Source organism: Myotis nattereri (genome assembly GCF_964212035.1).
Source record: "Myotis nattereri genome assembly, chromosome: 13".
NCBI lineage: Eukaryota > Metazoa > Chordata > Mammalia > Chiroptera > Vespertilionidae > Myotis > Myotis nattereri.
The window spans coordinates 3185905-3204620 of NC_138088.1; the positions used below are offsets into that span (position 1 = coordinate 3185905).

General features: G+C 43.7%; 1 pseudogene across 1 annotated transcript; it reads right to left on the reverse strand.

The window, feature by feature from the left end:
• Positions 1-829: 829 nt before the first annotated feature.
• Positions 830-1936, reverse strand: LOC308528790 (prothymosin alpha-like; annotated as a pseudogene). The gene has a single exon. The product of its transcript is annotated as a prothymosin alpha-like (transcript).
• Positions 1937-18716: the final 16780 nt, after the last annotated feature.

An 18716-nucleotide genomic window follows, 5' to 3' on the forward strand; every position in this document is an offset into this window, starting at 1 on the left:
GTCATTGTTTAATAGCATGCTATTTAGTCTCCATGTGTTTGATTTTTTTGGATTGTTTTTATTTTTATTTTTTTAAATATATATTTTATTGATTTTTTACAGAGAGGAAGGGAGAGAGACAGAGAGTTAGAAACATCGATGAGAGAGAAACATCAATCAGCTGCCTCCTGCACATCTCCCACTGGGGATGTGCCTGCAACCCAGGGACATGCCCCTGACCGGAATCGAACCTGGGACCCTTCAGTCCACAGGCCGATGCTCTATCCACTGAGCCAAACCAGCTTTGGCGGATTATTTTTATTGTAGTTGATTTCCAGTTTTATGCCATTATGATCTGAGAAGATGCTTGATATGATTTCTATCTTCTTGAATTTGAAGAGACTTTGTCTGTGACACAATAGATGGTCTATCTTTGAAAATGACCCATGTGTACTTGAGAAGAATGTATATTCTGTGGCTTTGGGGTGAAATGTTCTGAAGATGTCAATTAATTCCATCTGATCTAGTGAGTCATTTAGGATTGATGTTTCTTTGCTGATTTTTTGTTTAGAGGATTTGTCCAATGGTGATAGTGGAATGTTAAAGTCCCCTACTATGATTGTATTGCTGTCAATCTCTCCCTTGATCTCCTCCAGAATTTTTCGTATGTATTTGGGTGCTCCTATATTGGGTGCGTATATGTTTACCAGAGTTATTTCTTCTTGTTGGATTGCTCCCTTTAGTATTATGAAGTGGCCTGCCTTATCTCTTTTTATGTCCTTCACTTTGAGATCTAATTTTTCAGATATAAGTATTGCTACCCCAGCTTTTTTTTTGTTTCCATTCGCCTGAAAAACCTTTGTCCATCCCTTCACCATCAGTCTGTGTGCGTCTTTTGTTTTTTGTTTTTTGTTTTTTTTGTTAGAACAACTCAGCAAAATAAAATTCCTGTTTATTGTGGACAACATTGTTTCACACATACATCGAACAGGCCAAAAAAAAAATAAACAGCAATTTCATAGACAAAAAAAGGGAAAAAAAGAAACCTTTTTATCTTTGGCCTTTTTAACCATCTCATACAAACCAACTACTTATAGTACAGCTAAGTACATACACAAAAAGTTACTGGAATGCTCGGAATAAGATTTTTTGTTGTTGTTTTTGCTTTTTTTACAAGGTTTTTTTTCTCCTTTGACATTATAATGAACATGGTCACACCACAAGTAAAGTCAGAAGTAGGACAGAGAATGCTCCGAAGGCTGGTTTGGTCATCCCAAGATCATTAAAAATGGCTGACCCCTAACAATATGTACAAAAATATAAAATGTAAATAAAAAATACAAACAAATTTTCCTTTTTAAAGTACTTTTAAGAAAAAAAGCAGAGCAGGGCCTTGGAAGTTTTGGTTCTCTTTTCCTCCCCTGTTGCAAATTCACGTTGTGGTTTTGGTTGGGTGGTGGCGAGGGCGTGTCATCTGCAGGTGGCGCTGCCTGAGGTGGGTGGGTAGGCAGGTAGGCGGGAGTCTCTACTCGAAGGTGACCACGTTTAGATTCTGAGACGGGAAGTGGAGGTTGAATAGGTCACGGAGGCCTTTAACTTTTCCTTTTTTGCTGTCTAGTCATCCTCATTGGTCTTCTGCTTCTTGGTGTCAACATCATCATCCTCATCATCTTCAGCTGTCCGTTTGCCTGTAGCTGCCTCAGCCTCCTCATCTTCATCTCCATCCTCTTCCTCACCATCACCTTCCTCTTCCTCCTCCTCCTCCTCCCCCCTCCTTCTTCCTCTTCTTCATCTACCTCATTGTCAGCCTCCTGCTCCCCATTTTCCTCATTAGCGTTCCCATTCGAAGGTGCATCTCTTCCATTCTCTGCCTCCTCCACAACTTCCTTCTTCTCCTTTAAGTCCTTGGTGGTGATCGCGGAGCTGGTGTCCACGGCCGTGTCTGACATGCTGGGGCACGCCGGTGATCCTGTGCAGCGGATTTTTTTTTTAAAAAGCGAGAGTTGGAGGACTCTAGCGAAGAAGCTGCCGGAGTCCGCGGCAGTGGAGGAGGTGCGCGGGGGAGGTGGTTGCAGCGAGCGGAGAGGGAGCCACAGGAACAATGCAAAGATGGCTTTTCAGAGCAGCCAGTGGGGCCTTTTTTTTTTTTTTTTTTTGAGGTAGGTTTCCTGTAGACAGCAGATATATGGGTCATGTTTTCTTATCCACTCAGTTACCCTATGTCTTTTGATTGGGGCATTTAGTCCATTTACATTTAAAGTTATTATTGATCGATACTTGTTTGTCGCCATTTTTATTCTTTACCCCTGTGTTCCTTCTTTGTTTCCTATTTTTTCTTTTTACAGCAGACCCTTTAGCATTTCTTGCATTGCTGGTTTGGTGGTAATAAACTCCCATAGTCCTTTGTTGTCTGTGAAGCTCCTGATTTCACCCTCAATTTTGATTGATAGCCTTGCTGGATAGAGTATTCTTGGATTCACCCTTCCTTTGCATGACTTTGTATATTTCATTCTATTCCCTTCTTGCCTGATGTGTTTCTGTTGAGAAATCAGTCACTAGTCTGATGGGGGATCCTTTGTAGATAACTTTCTGTCTCTCTCTGGCTGCTTTTAAGATTCTTGCTTTGTCGTTGGTGTTTGCCAATTTAATTATTATGTGCCTTGGTGTCGGTCTTTTCGGGTTCATTTTGTTTGGGACTCTGTGAGCTTCTTGGATTTGTGTGAGTTTTTTCTTCCCTATATCAGGGAAGTTTTCTGTCATTATTTTTTCAAACAGGTTTTCTATTCCTTGCTCAGTTTCCTCTCCTTCTGGCACCCCTATTATGAGGATGTTGTTTTGTTTTGTGTTGTCCCAAAGTTCTCTTAGGCTCTCCTCCTGCTTTTTAATTTTTTTTTCTAGAAGCTGCTCTGCTTGGGTATTTTTTCCTACCTTGTCTTCTAGCTCACTGATGCAGTCCTATGCTTCTTCTAGTCTACTGTTGATGCTTTCTATTGAGTTCTTTATAGCAGTGATGTCATTTTTCATTTCTTCTTGGTTCTTCTTCATTTCCTCTTGGTTCTTACACACGTTGTTGAATTTGTCTTCCATTCTTTTCATCCACCTTATGACCATTTCTCTGAATTCTTTCTCTGACAGGTTGCTTGCCTCCATAGCCTCCATTTCGTTTACCTCCTTTTCTGGTGATGCCTGTTTTTCTTTCATATGTGGGCTGTTTCTTTGTCTCCCCATGATCTCTCTTCTCCAGGTGTTTGGTTATGTAGTTTGCTCTCTGCTGCGTTGATTTAAAGGGACAAAATACAACACAACAAGGCACAACGCACAAGGCACTGATCACAAATGTATTCACGATACTAATAACCCCAAATAAAGGTGACCACCAGAGCAAAGAGAATTAGGGGATAAGGAAGAAAGAAGAGAAAAAGAAAAAAAAGAAAAAGAAAAAGAAGGAGTGCAAAAATGAAATTGGGAAAAGGATAAAAAGTAAGAGAGAAAAGAAAGGGAAGGAAATAGAAGAGGGGAAGAAACTATTTATATGGGGAGAAAACTCCAATAGAACAGCCACTAATCCCAACAAATTCAAGCAACAGATCCCTGGAGATGGATGCATCTACAAACAACAACTAATATCAAGCGAGGCGAGGGAAAACAGAAGCAAAAAAATAACCAGAAAAAAACCCAACAGACAAATAAAAAGAAAAAGCAAAACAATCTCACAATCAAGCATAAAAAAACCCCAATATACTCAACAATCAAGCAAACAACAACAAAACGACAGAGAGAAAAAAAAATTTGGATAATGAAAAAAGATAAGAGAGAGGTGTATATGGATTTAGAGCAGGGGATTGGAAATTAGATATATAAGTAGGGTGAAATTTTAACAGGGGGTAAAAAGAAGGAATAGGGAAAATCTAAAGCAGGAATAGAGTAAGAGAAACAGGACAACAAAAGGGGAAAAGTGAGGGAGAGAGTTTTGGGATAAAGGTAAAGTTGAGGTAGAGAAAAATGATGCTAAAAGAAAGATGAAAATAGAATGTAGAACACTAATCCCAAAATAAAATAAAGAGAAAATAAAATGACACTTTTAAAAAAGGTAAAATGGTAGTAGTAATAATACTGGTTAAAAATAAAAATGTAGTAATTAAAAAGGTAAAATCAGGTGATGAAAAAAGAAAAAAATTAGTTTCTTAATTAAAAGGTGAAAAAAAAATAAAAATGTGCAGTAGTGAAGGTCCTTCACTTCTTCTACTCTTCTGTCTGGCACGCCTTAGTCCTGTCAGATATTCAGGTGAGTGTTGAAGTTCCCTGCGATACACTGTTCCTCCGTGTTGTAAACCACAGTCCTGATTTTAAAGCAGGCTGTATTTGTTTCACAGACTGCCTTTATTTGTGTTTACACAAGAGACAGTTTGTGGTTCAGCCCCTGGGTGGCAGTGTTTATGGATTGACCTCCAAGGCTATAAGTCCTCTCTAGCCAGTAGACTGATTTGGGAGAGTCAACTGCCCAGAGCTGGTTCTTTGATCATTATTCCCTGCTCTGTTTCCCAGGTTTCACAAAAACAACTTTCCCCTGCAGTCTCTGTGAGTGACCCCAATTGGGTGATCCTATGTATTGGGTTTAATAATCAAATGCAAAGATTTAAGGGGGAGAGGGAAAAAAAAGAGTTTGAGAAGGTGCGCAAATTCGCAACCCTCCACAGTCAAGCTCTGTGCACAGTCTCTTCCACATGTCCTCTCTCCCCTGGCACTAAGCAGCCAGCACACTGGCAAAATCTGAGGCTGCCTTTTTACACCCAGTCTAGCTATGGGCTTATTTTTAGAGTTCCCTTCTGCCAGCAGCCCTGTGGGACCCCTTCCACACTCGTGGATCACGCTGGCCCCAATGGCCCACGGACTTTGTGGGGCACAAACTGAATTGCAAACTGCACCTTTATGTAGGTGAAATCTGACCTTTCCATGAGGAGGAGCAGGGCTCCTCTGAGTCCACATATTTGCGCTGCTTGAGATCTGTTGTTTCTGGGTTAGTAGCTAATCCCTGGATGCCATGGTTGCAGGATTTCTGGATCTATGAAATTCTTTATCTGACCTTTAATTCTAAATGAGAGCTTTGCTGTGTAGAGTAATGTTGGTTGTAGGTCCTTGCTATTTATTACTTTGAATATTTCTTGCCACTCCCTTCTGGCCTTTAAAGTTTCTGTTGAGAAATCAGCTGACAGTCGTATGGGTGCTCCCTTATAGATAACTAACTGCTTTTCTCATGCTGCTTTTAATATTCTCTGTCTTTAGCCCTTGGCATTTTAATTATGATGTGTCTTGGTGTGAGCCCCTTTGGATTCCTATTCCTCTTGTTTGGGACGCTCTGCGCTTCCTAGACAGGTAAGTCTATTTCTTTCACCAGGTAGGGAAATTTTTCTGTCATTATTTCTTTCTTTTTTTCTTTCTTAGTTAATCCTCACCCAAAGATATTTTTCCATTGATTTTTAGAAAGAGTAGAGGGAAGGAGAGAGACAGAAAGAGTGAAACATTGATGTGAGAGAGACAAATCAATTGATTTCCTCCTGCACATGCCCCTACCAGAGCCAGGGATTGAGCCTGCAACCAAGGTATATGCCCTTGACTGGAATTGAACCAGGACCCTTCCCTCAGAGGGCCAACACTCTATCCACTGAGCCAAACTGGCTAGGGCTGTCATTATTTCTTCAAATAGGTTTTCAATATCTTGCTCTCTCCCATCCCCTCTGGCACCCTCATGATGTGAATGTTGGTACACTTAAAGTTATCCCAGAGGCTCCTTACACTATCTTCATATTTCTGGATTCTTTTTCCTTTTTTGCTCTTCTATTTGGGTGTTTTTTATTTCCTCATATTCCACATCACTGATTTGATTCTCAGAATAGAATCCTCTACTGTATTGTTGAATCCCTGTGAATTATTCTTTATTTTAGTTAGTGTATGCTTACTTTCTGACTGGTCCTTTTCCATGTCTTTGACTTTCTCACTAAGATCCTTGAAAGTCTCATGAAGATCCTTGAGTAACTTTATAAAAATGGTTTGGGACTCCATCCAAAAGTTTACTTGCTTCCTTTTCTTTCATATGTGACATGCTTCTTTGCCTCCGCATTTTGCTGCTTCCCTGTGTTTGTTTCTACGTATTAGTTAGAGCTGTTACGTCTCCTGGAATTGGTAGAGTGGCCATGTGTAGTAGGTGTCCTTAGGGCTCAGAGTCGGGCACTCAGGCTGCAACCCAGCGAGCCCTCAGGTTGCAGCACCTGTGGCCCGGCCCGCTGTGCTGTCACAACCCTGGCCATGAAAATGCAGGAGGCCACTGCGTTGTAAATCTTTCCCTCCATGTCCCGCGTGGTTCAGGGTTCAGGATCTGGAGGAGGAGCCGCACACAAATGAAAGAGAAAAGACACAAGATTATTTGGGAATATTGGGGGGCCAGGCGGGTAAGTCCAACTCAAGAGGAAAGACTTCCACTGGTGCTCAGGCCGTACCAACCTTTTATAGTCAGAGGTAAACAAGGTAGTGGTTACCATAGTTACACAGTTCTTGTGAGTTTCATTTGTTTTGACCATAATTACACTTCCTGCCCTTCCCTCAGCCCATTAGCTTCCCAGATAAGATCTGAGGAGTGTTATAAGGTCAAGCCTAATTGTGCTAAGAGGACTGAGCCCTCTAAGCTGGGACTTGTTTGTGACTTTGCCAGCAGGTCAGTCCGAGGCTCAACCCTATATCAGTTCCCCACACCACTGTTCCTCCTGGAGACTAGTGCCCCTACCCCAGCCCCGACGTCAGTGTGAGGTTCTGTGCTCCCGGTGAGTGAAGGAGAGACAAGTTCACCTCCTGTGATGCCCGGGAGCCTTCTGCCTTCCATCCCTGTACTGTGATCCTCCCATCAGCCAAGCTTGTCTGCAAGCCAATTGATGCAAAAGACAGGGAGCAAGAGCAGGGGAGTAGGTGGGGCGCAGTGTGGAGGGTGAACGGAAGTGACCTCGCACTAATGGTGGCTGAAATAAGCAAATAACTATTGTACACTATTTAATGCATGTTACTTCTAAAGAGTGAGGACCACATACTAGTACATTGAACAAGTTGCTTTGTCACTTATATTTTACAAAATGATTTAACGTGCTCATGGATCTTCAGGATCAGGTTCCAAGAATCTTGAAACTTGAAAAGAACTTAAAGGTAGATGCCCTCGTGGAGGATCCGTTTTGCAGATGTGAACAACAAGCAGAGCGTTTGGAGGAGGTCTCCGCAGTTTGTGGCCCCCTCCTAGCCAGGCCCCTGGTCCTGTCCCTGTGTTCTGACCCTCACACCAGGCCGCCTAGGCCTCCCAGAGCTCTCTTCCACAGACGTGCCAGACCCGAAGTGCCCACGGCCCAGCTCCATGGAGAAGCCTAGCAATGGCCTGTCTCCCACTTCCCTCTAGGCAGGCCTTTGTGGGGTGGCAGGGAAAAGAAATGTATTTTTATTGATTTCAGAGAGGAGACGGTGAGAGAGATCAATGATGAGAGAGAATCATTGATCGGCTGCCTCCTGCATGCCCCACATGGGATCAAGCCTGCAACCCAGGCATGTGCCCTGACTGGGAATCGAACCGTGATCTCCTGGTTCATAGATCAAAGCTCAACCACTGAGCCACACTGGTTGGGCTCTAAGCAAACTTCATTAAAAAGGAAAGCTGGTAAGGCAGACTAGAAACCAACCACATGGAATAGAGGTGAAATGTCTGAATGTATCATGTGAAAAATATAAACAAAGGTTTTTTTTAAAACAGAGTATTTAGACTTAAGTATTACGCAATGATAAAATCAGTCAAAATTTTGTAGAAATCCTTCAATATTACTATAGCATAATACTGTAGTCCACTCTTACAGGTTTAACTAAAACTGCTTTCAAAATTTCAAAACACCATAATGCCTGTTCCAAACCCAGCCAGTGGGAATTAGAGAGGGAACCGTTTCCAAGTACCTTATCTTGCAGGGGGTAAAATTAGACACCGACACTCAGAGCGTATGGATGATAGTAAACATCTGCATGGCTTCTGTCTGACAGGCACTTTGAACACATCATTCTGTCTGATTGCAGGGACGCCCACGGACACTGGTATGTTTCCGTCCCCACTAAATTCCTGGCGGGGAGGCCTTCACTTGTTCAAGGTCACAAAGCTAAAAAGTAGCAGAACCAGTGCTGGACTCTGAATCTTCTGATGCTCATCCCTTCTCCTTCCCTTACAAGACAAATCATTCTCTGACAACCAAATGGTTAGAAACACTACACGCTGGGATGCCAAACAAGGAGCTAAGGGTCAACCAGGTCAAACCTTAAGACGCGAACAGGATGGATTGGAATCTGGCCAAAAAGTGGGGAAGAGATGATCCGGGGCACAGCACCACAGAAAACCGGTGTTCAAGTAGAAAATATTCATGGTTTTCAATGTAGAGGCTGTAGATTAAAAGAATGATTTTGTTGTTATCCTTCCTATATAATAAAGAGGTAATATTCAAATTAACCCTCACGCCCTCACAAGATGGCTGCCTATGACCAGGCCAGCAGGGGGTTTAGTGAGGGACGACCAAACAACTGAACAGCAGGCTGTGTGGGGCCACCAGGCCAGCGGGGGGGGGGGGGGGGCAGTTGGGGGTGACCAGGCCGGCAGGGGGTTTAGTGAGGGACGACCAAACAACTGAACAGCAGGCTGTGTGGGGCCACCAGGCCAGCGGGGGGGGGGGGGGGGCAGTTAGGGTGACCAGGCAAGCAGGCAGGTGAACGATTAGGAGTCAGCGGTCCAGGATTGTGAGAGGGATGTCCGGAAACTGGCAGTCGGACATCCTCCGAGGGGTCCTGGATTGGAGAGGGTACAGGCTGGGCTGAAGGGATTCCCCGAATTTTGTGCAGTGGGCCTCTAGTTTTACTATAAATGTGTTTGAGAATTTTACTTAATAAACACGCACTCAGAAAACCAATCTCTCTGGGTACCCCCAGTCCAACGTTATTTTCCTATGTCATGACGTTTACTTCACAAAAAGCTGAATTAGAGAATCATAATTCAGCACCCATGGCTGTTTAGAGTAAGGGAAGGGAAGACCTCCAATGGGTGGGAGGTGGGATCAGTGGTCAGTGTCTCCTGCCTAGCAGGACACACTGGGGAGGGTGGGATAAAGGCAGCGCCATCAGGGATGGGCCTGCTCCGCCTCCACAGGTGGTGACTGGGGCCTGGAGCGCACAGCGCAGAGGGCAGATAGACCCAGGACGGGGGGACTCGAGAGGGTGGTTACAGTTTATCTCAAAGGTGTGTTAGCTTAGACGCACAGGAATGGATAGGGCTTAAGTAAGGCAAAGATAGGCCTGGGGTGGGACTGCCCACCAGGACCTGCCACCTGTTTTTGTGTAGCCTGTGAGCTGAGAATGGCTTTAACATTCTTTAATTGTTGAAAAAAACAAAAAGAATAATCTTATGACACATGAAAATTATAGGAAATTTAAGTTTCAGTGTTCATAAAGTTTTATTGGAACACAGACACACCCATTGGTTTACATGTTGTCTGTGACTGCTTTTGTACCACAGTGACAGAGCTGAGTCGTTGCTCAGGAAACCATAAAGCCTAAAACAGTTTCCAGCTGGCTTCTTACAGAACAAGGGGGCTGTAGTTCACCTGCCTCCTGGTGCGGAGTGACCTAGGCGGGCTGGGGCCCCTGGAGCCAGGCAAGGCCTCTCTCGGGCGGTATGGTGCTCTTGCCACATCCTTGCTTTTAGTGCAGCCGTGTGGGCAGTTCCTTCCAAGTCACCAGAATCCCATGTATATGCGGAGGTTTCTCTCTGCTTTTCTACCTCAGAGCTTCCAGTCAGTGGAGAGTCCTCTGGTGAGTTGGTTCTACCAGCTCATGACCTCACACTTTGATAGCCTGCAACCAAGGTACATGCCCTTGACCCGAATCGAACCTGGGACCCTTTGGTCTGCGGGCCAACACTATCCACTGAGCCAAACCAGCTAGGGCACAGACAACCAATATTGAGAGTTATCATTTTCAAAGACTCTTTCAGAGAAGAGGGAATAATAATATAGTCCTTAAAAGTCAATTTTATGAACTAATGTCACCCCAATAAAATTCATTTAAAAAGTTTTAAAAGTCTCATATAATAAGATATTATTGTAAATTATCTGAGTTTAAAAATTAAAGTTTTGCAAATATTTTATTTTAAAGAAATGTGACATGACACATTTCTTTTAATCTATCAAATCTTTTTTCTAACCTAAGTAGCACTTTTAGATTCTTTGTCTCTAACCTAATCTGTATTACTTTATTTATTTATTTTTAAATATGTTTTTATTGATTTGAGAGAGAGAGGAAGGGGGAGGGAGAAAGAAAGAGAAACACTGATGTGAGAAACATAGATTGGCTGCCTCCTCCTGCATGACTCCTACTGGGGATTGAGCCCACAACCCAGGCATGTACTCTGACAGGGAATTGAACCAGTGACCTCTTTGTGTATGGGAGGGCACTCAACCAACTGAGCCACTCCGGCCAGGGTTGTTTTATTATTTATTTACTAGAGGCCCGATGCACAAAATTTGTGCAAGGGTCTCGGCCCCCACCACCGCAGCCATGGCCACCTCTGCCTCGGGCCCCACCACTGTGGCTTCGTCTGGGAGGACGGATGTCTGGCCTAATTAGCATATTACATTTTTGTTATTATAGATTTATTTAAATCCTCTTTTCTTTTTATTTCTTTTCTTTTCTTTTTTTTTTTGTTAATCGTCACCTGAGAATATTTTTTCCATTGATTTTTAGACAGAGTGGAAGAGAGGGGAAGAAACAGAGAGAGAAGTATCCAGGTGAGAGAGAGACATCGATTGGTTGCTTCCCACACTCACCCCCACCAGAGAGCCAGGGATTGAGTCTGCAACCAAGGTACATGCCCTTGACCAGAATTGAACCTGAGACCCTTCAGTCCATGGGCCGATGCTCTAACAGCTAGGGCTGTTTTATTTTTAATATGGAGGAAGTCATACTTAAAAGTAGAAAGAATAATATAATCGTCCCCAAGTACACATCACTCAGCTTGACCAATGATAACTTTGGCCAGTCTAGTTTCCTCTTTATTCTCCCCTCCAACACACACACTGTCTCCTCCCCAACCCCTACTGCTGGGTTATTTTAAAGTAAATTCTAAACACTATGTATTTGTTAGAAAAGGACTCTTTTAACATAAACTCCATACCATTATTTTATTTTATTATTTTTTAAAATATATTTTATTGAGTTTTTTTTACAGAGAGGAAGGGAGAGGGATAGAGAGTTAGAAACATCGATGAGAGAGAAACATCGATCAGCTGCCTCCTGCACACCCCCTACTGGGGATGTGCCTGCAACCAGGGTACATGCTCTTGACCAGAATCGAACCCGGGACCCCTCAGTCCGCAGGCCAACACTCTATCCACTGAGCCAAACCGGTCAGGGGATTTTATTATTTTTTTAAATTAGCCTCGGATAAACTTCATTGACTACAAAACTACACTCTGCAAAACTACCATGATCTCATTTAAAAAATAAACAATTGTTTCCCCTCCCCCCACGGTTTTGAATCTTTATTTTTGCAAGTATTACAAAGTTTCCTCCCCCCCCCCCATTGACTTCCAGCCCACCCTGTCCAATGCCCCAGGCCCTCACCACCCCACTGTCTGTGTCCATGGACCATGCATATATGCATACAAGTTCTTTGGTTGATTACCTCCCACCCACCCACCCTCCCTTGCCTTCCCTGAGATTCCACATTCTGATCTATTCTTCCATGTCTCTGGATCCACTCCGTTCATCAGTTTATTTTGTTCATTAGATTCCATATATGAGTGAGATCATGTGATACTTGTCTTTTTCTGACTGACTTATTTCACTTAGCACAGCTGTGGGCAAACTACGGCCCGCGGGCTGGATCCGGCCTGTTTGAAATGAATAAAACTAAAAAAAAAAAAAGACTGTACCCTTTTATGTAATGATGTTTACTTTGAATTTATATTAGTTCACACAAACACTCCATCCATGCTTTTGTTCCGGCCCTCCGGTCCAGTTTAAGAACCCATTGTGGCCCTTGAGTCAAAAAGTTTACCCACCCCTGATTTAGCATGATACTCTCCAGGCCCCTCCATGCTGTCTCAAAGGGTAAGAGATTCTTCTTTTTTACTGCTGCATAGTATTCCATGGTACAAATGTATGATACATTTTTAATCCACTCATCTACTTGATGGGCACGTGGGCTGTTTCCAGATCTTAGCTATTGTAAATTGTGCTGCTATGAACATAGGGGTGCATACACTATTTCTGATTGGTGTTTCAGGTTTCTTAGGATATATTCCTAGAAGTGGGATCACTGGGTCAAATGGCAGTTCCATATTTAATTTTTAAAAACATTTTTATTGATTTCAGAGAGGAAGGGGGAGGTAGAGAGAGAGAAACATCAATGATGAGAGCGAATCATCGAATGGCTGCCTCTTGCACACCCCCTACTGAGGATTGAGCCCTCAACCTGGGCATGTGCCCTTGACTGGAATCCAACCTGAACCCTTCAGACCTCAGGCTGACATTCTATCCACTGAGCCAAACCGGCCAGGGCCATATTTAATTTTTTGAGGAAATTCCATACTGTTTTCCATAATGGCTGCACCAGTCTGCATTCCCACCAGCAGTGTACTAGGGTTCCCTTTTATCCACATTTTCACCAGCTCTTGTCTTCTGTTGATTTGTTGATGGCAGCCATTCTGACAGATGTGAGGTGGTACCTCATTGTCGTTTTAATTTGCATCTCCCAGATGATCAGGGACTTTGAGCATTTTTCATATGCCTCTTGGTCATTTGTATGTCCACTTTGGAGAAGTGTCTATTTAGGTCCTTTGGTCATTTTTAAATTGAATTGTTTGTTTTCCTTTTGTTAAGTTGTATGAGTTCCTTATATATTTTCAATATTAACCCTTTAACAGATGTATCATTGATAAATATGTTCTCCCATGCAGTGGGTTCTTTTTTCATTTTGTTGATGGTTTCTTTTGCTGTGCAGAAGCTTTTTTTTTTTTGATGTAATTCCATTTGTTTATGTTCTCCTTAGTTTCTTTTGCCCTAGGAGATGTATCCATAAACACATTACTACAAGAGATGTCTGAGATTTTGCTGCCTATGGTTTCTTCTAGGATTTTTATGGTTTCACACTTACATTTAGGTCCATTTTGAGTTTATTTTTGTGTGTGGTGTCAGTTGGTGGTCTAGTTTCTTTCTTTTTTTTTTTTTTTTTGCATGTATATGTTCTATTTTCCCAACACCATTTATTGAAGAGACTGTCTTGACTCCATTGTATTCTCTTGCCTCCTTTGTCAAATATTAATAGAGCATAATGGCTTGGGTCATTTTCCGGGATCTCTGTTCTGTTTGTTCCATTGATCTATACGTCTGTTCTTTTTTTTAAAAAATAAACCTTTATTGTTCAGATTATTACAGTTGTTCCCCCTTTTCCCCCCATAGCTCCCCTCCACCCAGTTCCCACCCCACCCTTTGCCCTCACCCCCCCCACTGTCCTCATCCATATGTGTACAATTTTTGTTGCTGGGTCAAAGGTCATACACATGGAAATTGTAGCTATTTCCATCCGCGACGTGTCCCTGTGTTCAGAAAGTTCTCTCACGACTTGTTCATGCTCTACTCAGAAAGGGTATGGAGCCACGTAACGGTTTTTTAAAATAATGTGTCCTCTTATGTTTAAAATGAGAATTTCGCTACCAAAAGTGAGGCAAAAGCAACACTACAGCTGCTCTCACCCCTCTCGCCCTTTGGGTGATAGTTGTGCATGGGGCTGTGCGCTGGTTTGCGGGCTGTCAACGAAGCCGTCTAGGTGGCTTGCGCAGTTCTTCCGGCTTCCCAGGGGCTGTCGCAGCCTAGCAGGTGCCATCTCAGCCTCACAGGGGCAGTCGCAGCCTCGCAGGGGCTGTTGCAGCCTCGCAGGGGCCGTCTCAGCCACGCAGGGGCAGTCGCAGCCTCACAGGGGGTGCCGCATCCCACATTGGGGGTGAAGGTGCGAGACAGAAGCTCCTCTCGCTGTCTCTCCTGCTGCTCCTTTGTGTATCGCCGATGCTGGAAGTTTCTGAGAGCAGTCTACAGGTGCTGGACATCATACTTAAACTGGTCAACACGAAGTTTGGCATTCTGTCTTTTGTTGGGCGGCTCCTTGCTGGACAAAATCTCCAGGCGTTCTTGCTGGCTGAATATCTGGTATGCTTGCTTGGATTTCGTTTTCTACTAAGTGCACAGACTGCTTGTCTGCCATCTCCCGGCGTCCCATGTGAGACTGGATCTGGTTGACCTGCTTGTGCGTTTGCTGGTACAGCGGTTCCATGTCGCCGGCCCAGCCAGGTCCAGCTCCGGCTTCCTCCAAACCTGATTCTGCTTCTTGAGTGTGTCCCTTATGTATGTGAGGAGTTGAAATCTACAGTTTGTTGGGTTAAGCTGCAAAAGCGCAGGTGGTTCCTTTTGTGCCACTGGCACAGCTTGGGTGGGGATGTAAATTGAGTAGGGCAGGGTCTCAGGGAATCACCAGGGTGGAGCAAACAGCAATGGCGTCTCCACAACCCCTCGCCTCTCCGAGACTCCACGTCTCCATGTCCCCAAGTGCCGGCGAGCAGCTCCGCAAGAAAGCCACCCTTGCTGTCCGACCTGCTGCAAGGCCATCCCGCCTCTCCCCATAGGGGTCTGGGACCTCAGAATCCCGCCCCAAACAAGCTCAGTGGATTCGAGAGTTTGTAAAAAAAACCACGCATCCAGTTGCAGCCCCCTGGCGCGCGACTCCGTACCTCTGTTCTTGGTGCCTCTGCACATCCTACTCACTCTCAATGCTCTTCTTTCTTTCCTTCCAGTTGTAGAACTTCCACTGGGCAAGCTGTCCCATGGTTCTGAATGATAGCTATTTGTCTTATAGTTGGTAGTTTCTATGTTGTTGTGGGAGGCAGCACGCACAGTCTGTACCTTATGCCGCCATCTTGGTTCTCTATATGTCTGTTCTTGTGCTAGTACCAAGCTGTTTTGATTATGGTGGCTTTGTAGTATAACTTGATATCTGGTATTGTGATTCCTCCAACTTTGTTCTTCTTTCTCAAGATTGCTGCAGCTATTCTGTGTCTTTTTTGGTTCCATATAAATTTTGGAGTATTTGTTCTAGATCTGTGAAATATGCGTTTGGTATTTTAATAGGGATTGCATTGAATCTGTAGATTACCTTGGATAATATGGACATTTTAATGATGTTAATTCTACCAATACACAAACACGGTATACTCTTCCCCTTGTTTATATCTTCCTCTATCTCTTTTATATCTTCCTCTATCTCCTGTAGTTTTCTGAGTACAAGTCTTTTACTTCCTTTGTTAAGTTTATTCCTAAGGATCATAATTTTTTGTTGTTGTAATGGTAAATGGGATTGTTTAATTAGTTTCTCTTTCTGAGAATTCATTATTGGTGTATAAAAAAGCCATCGATTTTGGGATGTTAATTTTGTATTTTGCTGCATTGCCAAATTCATTTATTAAATCTAGTAGTTTTTTGGTGGAGTCTTTAGGATTTTCTACGTACAATATCATGTCATCTGCAAATAATGAGAGTTTTACTTCCTCCTTTCCAGTTGATGCCTTTTATTTCTTCGTGTCTGATCGCTGTGGCTAGGACTTCCAGTGCTATGTTGAATAAGAGTGGTGAAAGTGGACATCCCTGTCTTGTTCCTGTTCTTAGGGGAAATGGTTTTAGTTTTTGCCTATGATGTTGGCTGTAGGTTTGTCATATATGACCTTTATCATGTTGAGATATGCTCCCTCTGTTCCCAGTTTGCTGAGAGTTTTTATAAAAAATGGGTGTTGGATTATGTCGAATGCTTTTCTGCATCAATTGATATGATCATGTGATTTTTGTCTTTCAATTTGTTCATGTAGTGTATCACATTTATTGATTTGCGAATATTGTACCAGCCTTGCATCCCTGGAATAAATCCCACTGGTCATGCTGTATGATCTTTTCAATGTATTGCTAGGTCTGATTTGCTAGTCTTTTGTTGAGGATTTTAGCATCTGTGTTCATCAGGGACATTGGCCTCTAACTCTCGTTGTTTGTAGTGTCTTTATCTGGTTTTGAAGTGAGGATAATGCTGGCCTCATAAAAAGTGTGGAAGTGTTCCTTCCTTTTGGACTTTTTGGAATAGCTTGAGGAGTATAGGTGTTAGTTCTTCTTTGGATGTTTGGTAAAACTCCCCTGTGAAGCCATCCGAACCTGGGCTTTTGTTTGCTGGGATTTTTTTTTTAATTGTTTCTATTTTATCAGTTGTTGTTGGCCTATTCAGGTTTTCTGATTCTTTTTGATTCAGTTTTGGGAGACTATTTTTTTTCTAGAAATTTGTCCATTTCACCCACATTGTCCATCTTGTTGGCATATAGTTGTTCATAGTTATTTTCTTACAATCCTTTATATTTCTGTGTTGACAGTGGTTGCTTCTCCACTTTTGTTTTTTATTTTATTATTTAGGCCTTCTCTCTTTGTTTCTTGATGAGTCTGGTTAATGGTTCATCAATCTTGTTTATCCTTTCAAACAACAATCTTTTTAAAAAAACACAAAACACCTAATCTGCATGCAGTCAGGGATCAAATTTCCTTGATTGTCTCCAAATGTTGTTTTGAGTCACACATTGCATTCTGTTGACATTTCTTTTAATTTATCAAATCTTTTTCTTTAACGTCAGGCGTGCTTTGAGATTCTTTGTCTGCAGCCTAATCTGTTGTGACAATGTCACAGGTCAGTCGCCGGTCATCTGCTTTTCCCACCCTTTGGTGGCGTGTGCTTTGGGTATTCCCTGGGTGTCGCACTTGCCTCGCACCTCCAGAGTGGTCAAGTGGGTCCCCATTTCCACCTACGGTAAGTGTATCATCTGAAAACTTATTTCCTTGCGACCTTTTTAATGGTAAGCAGGGAGCTGAAATTTTCAAGGCTTTTTAGTTTTTTTGTTCTAAAAAAAATGAGTTTTAAAAAAAACTGTTGGATGACTCCACAGGAAGCTTCAGGGTGATGAAGACACTGGGGTTGTTTCAGAAAATGTGGAATGAAAAAAAGAAACATTTGTAGATTGAAATATGGCTTTACAAAATATGCCATTTAACTACATAAAGATGATGAGCACAGACATAACTATTTCTTTTACATATCAAAAGTTTTATATGTTCACAATGAACAAAAGTTGGAAAAAATGAGACAGTCTGATAAGGCATTGTCATCTATTGGATTAAATACAGTGCTTTTCTAGTTGCCGAAGGACAGACTCATTTCCTGAGAAGACTCTGCCTCCCATTGTCCTTCTAGATTTTTCTTTTAATTAAGTGAGGCTTTTTATTGTTGTTTTTCTTCCTTTTTTTTTTTTTTTTTTTTTTTTTTTTTTTTTTTTTAATTAAGGGTCCCTTATCGGTCCTGCTTCCAGCAGTGGCTGAGTCAGGTGGAAAAGGGGAGGGAACCAGGCAGTGTGGGGAGAGGTTATCATCACAATATTCCATTGACTAGTGTACACAGAACTAAACAGACAAGCACAGAATTGCTATTACGGTTAGAAGTTGGCAGCATGGGAAAGGGGAGGAACAGGTTGCAAGTGGGGATGTCATTAAAAAAATACAGGCCCTCTCCAAAACTGGGGGCCTGGGGTGGGGGGCACTTGGTCTGTTTCAACCCAAGGGAATCTGAAGATCAGAAGCGATTTCGTAAGGCCAGACGGTCAGGGCTGGAGGGAGAGGAAGGTTCAGGGGGTGGGTGGCTCTTTGACAACTGGGTGAAGGGAATGCCCCCCTGCTGGGATCCCTCTAGCCCTTGGGCCTGGCAGAAGGGGGGCAGCCTGCAACCCCCCACAGGCAGGTCTGGGGCTGCCAGATGCTCCAGGCAGGGGGCTGGAGGGGGCTCAGAAGGCTTGCCCTCCAGGGAGAGGACAGCACTGCCCCCAGCTTCTCTGCCAGAGGGCAGCACCCTTGACGTCGGAGCAGCCTGCTTGTAATTCATGCTTGAGCCTGTAAGCTGCTTCTTGTGGCGTCCCTGGAGCTGGCATAGCTCATTTTGCTCTTAAGGGGTGCAGACTCAGGGCCCAGAGATAACCCCAGGTCCCCTTGGGCTCCTCGGTCGCATAGGTTGCGTTAGGCAGTCTGTCCCGCAGCATCTTGACGAAGGGGGCGGAGGGGTGGTCTCCTGTCTGGCCCACAGCACCCACCAGGACCTCCTCGCCCTCTTCCCGGACGATGTTCTTGCCTTCACTCGGGCAGGAGAGCACCGCCTTCCTGCCCTTCTTCACCTCCTCTGGAGTCGAGGACTGACGCACCTTCACGTCATTGAACACTTTGGTGACTCCATCAGCGACAGCCACACAGAGGCCATGATTCTGGAGCCAAAGGAGACAGCAGGGAGAGCCTGGAAGGGGGCACCTGCCGCTGCTGCCGGGACCGGCGCCAGCTTTTTTTTTAACTTTGTGAAGTCCCTCCTACTTGCCCTTGACACAAACATCTGTATATGCTCTGGACTTGCTGCCTGGTAATTGGCCATCCCAGGTACCACCAGCTCTGCCCCCTTCCGTCCGAGTCTCTGCTGGCTTCTCACTGACTTACCTCCTGGCGCTGTCACCCCTGAATGCTAGGTGGGAGCAATTGCTCAAGCGCAGGCACAGGACACAAGGCAGGCAACACTC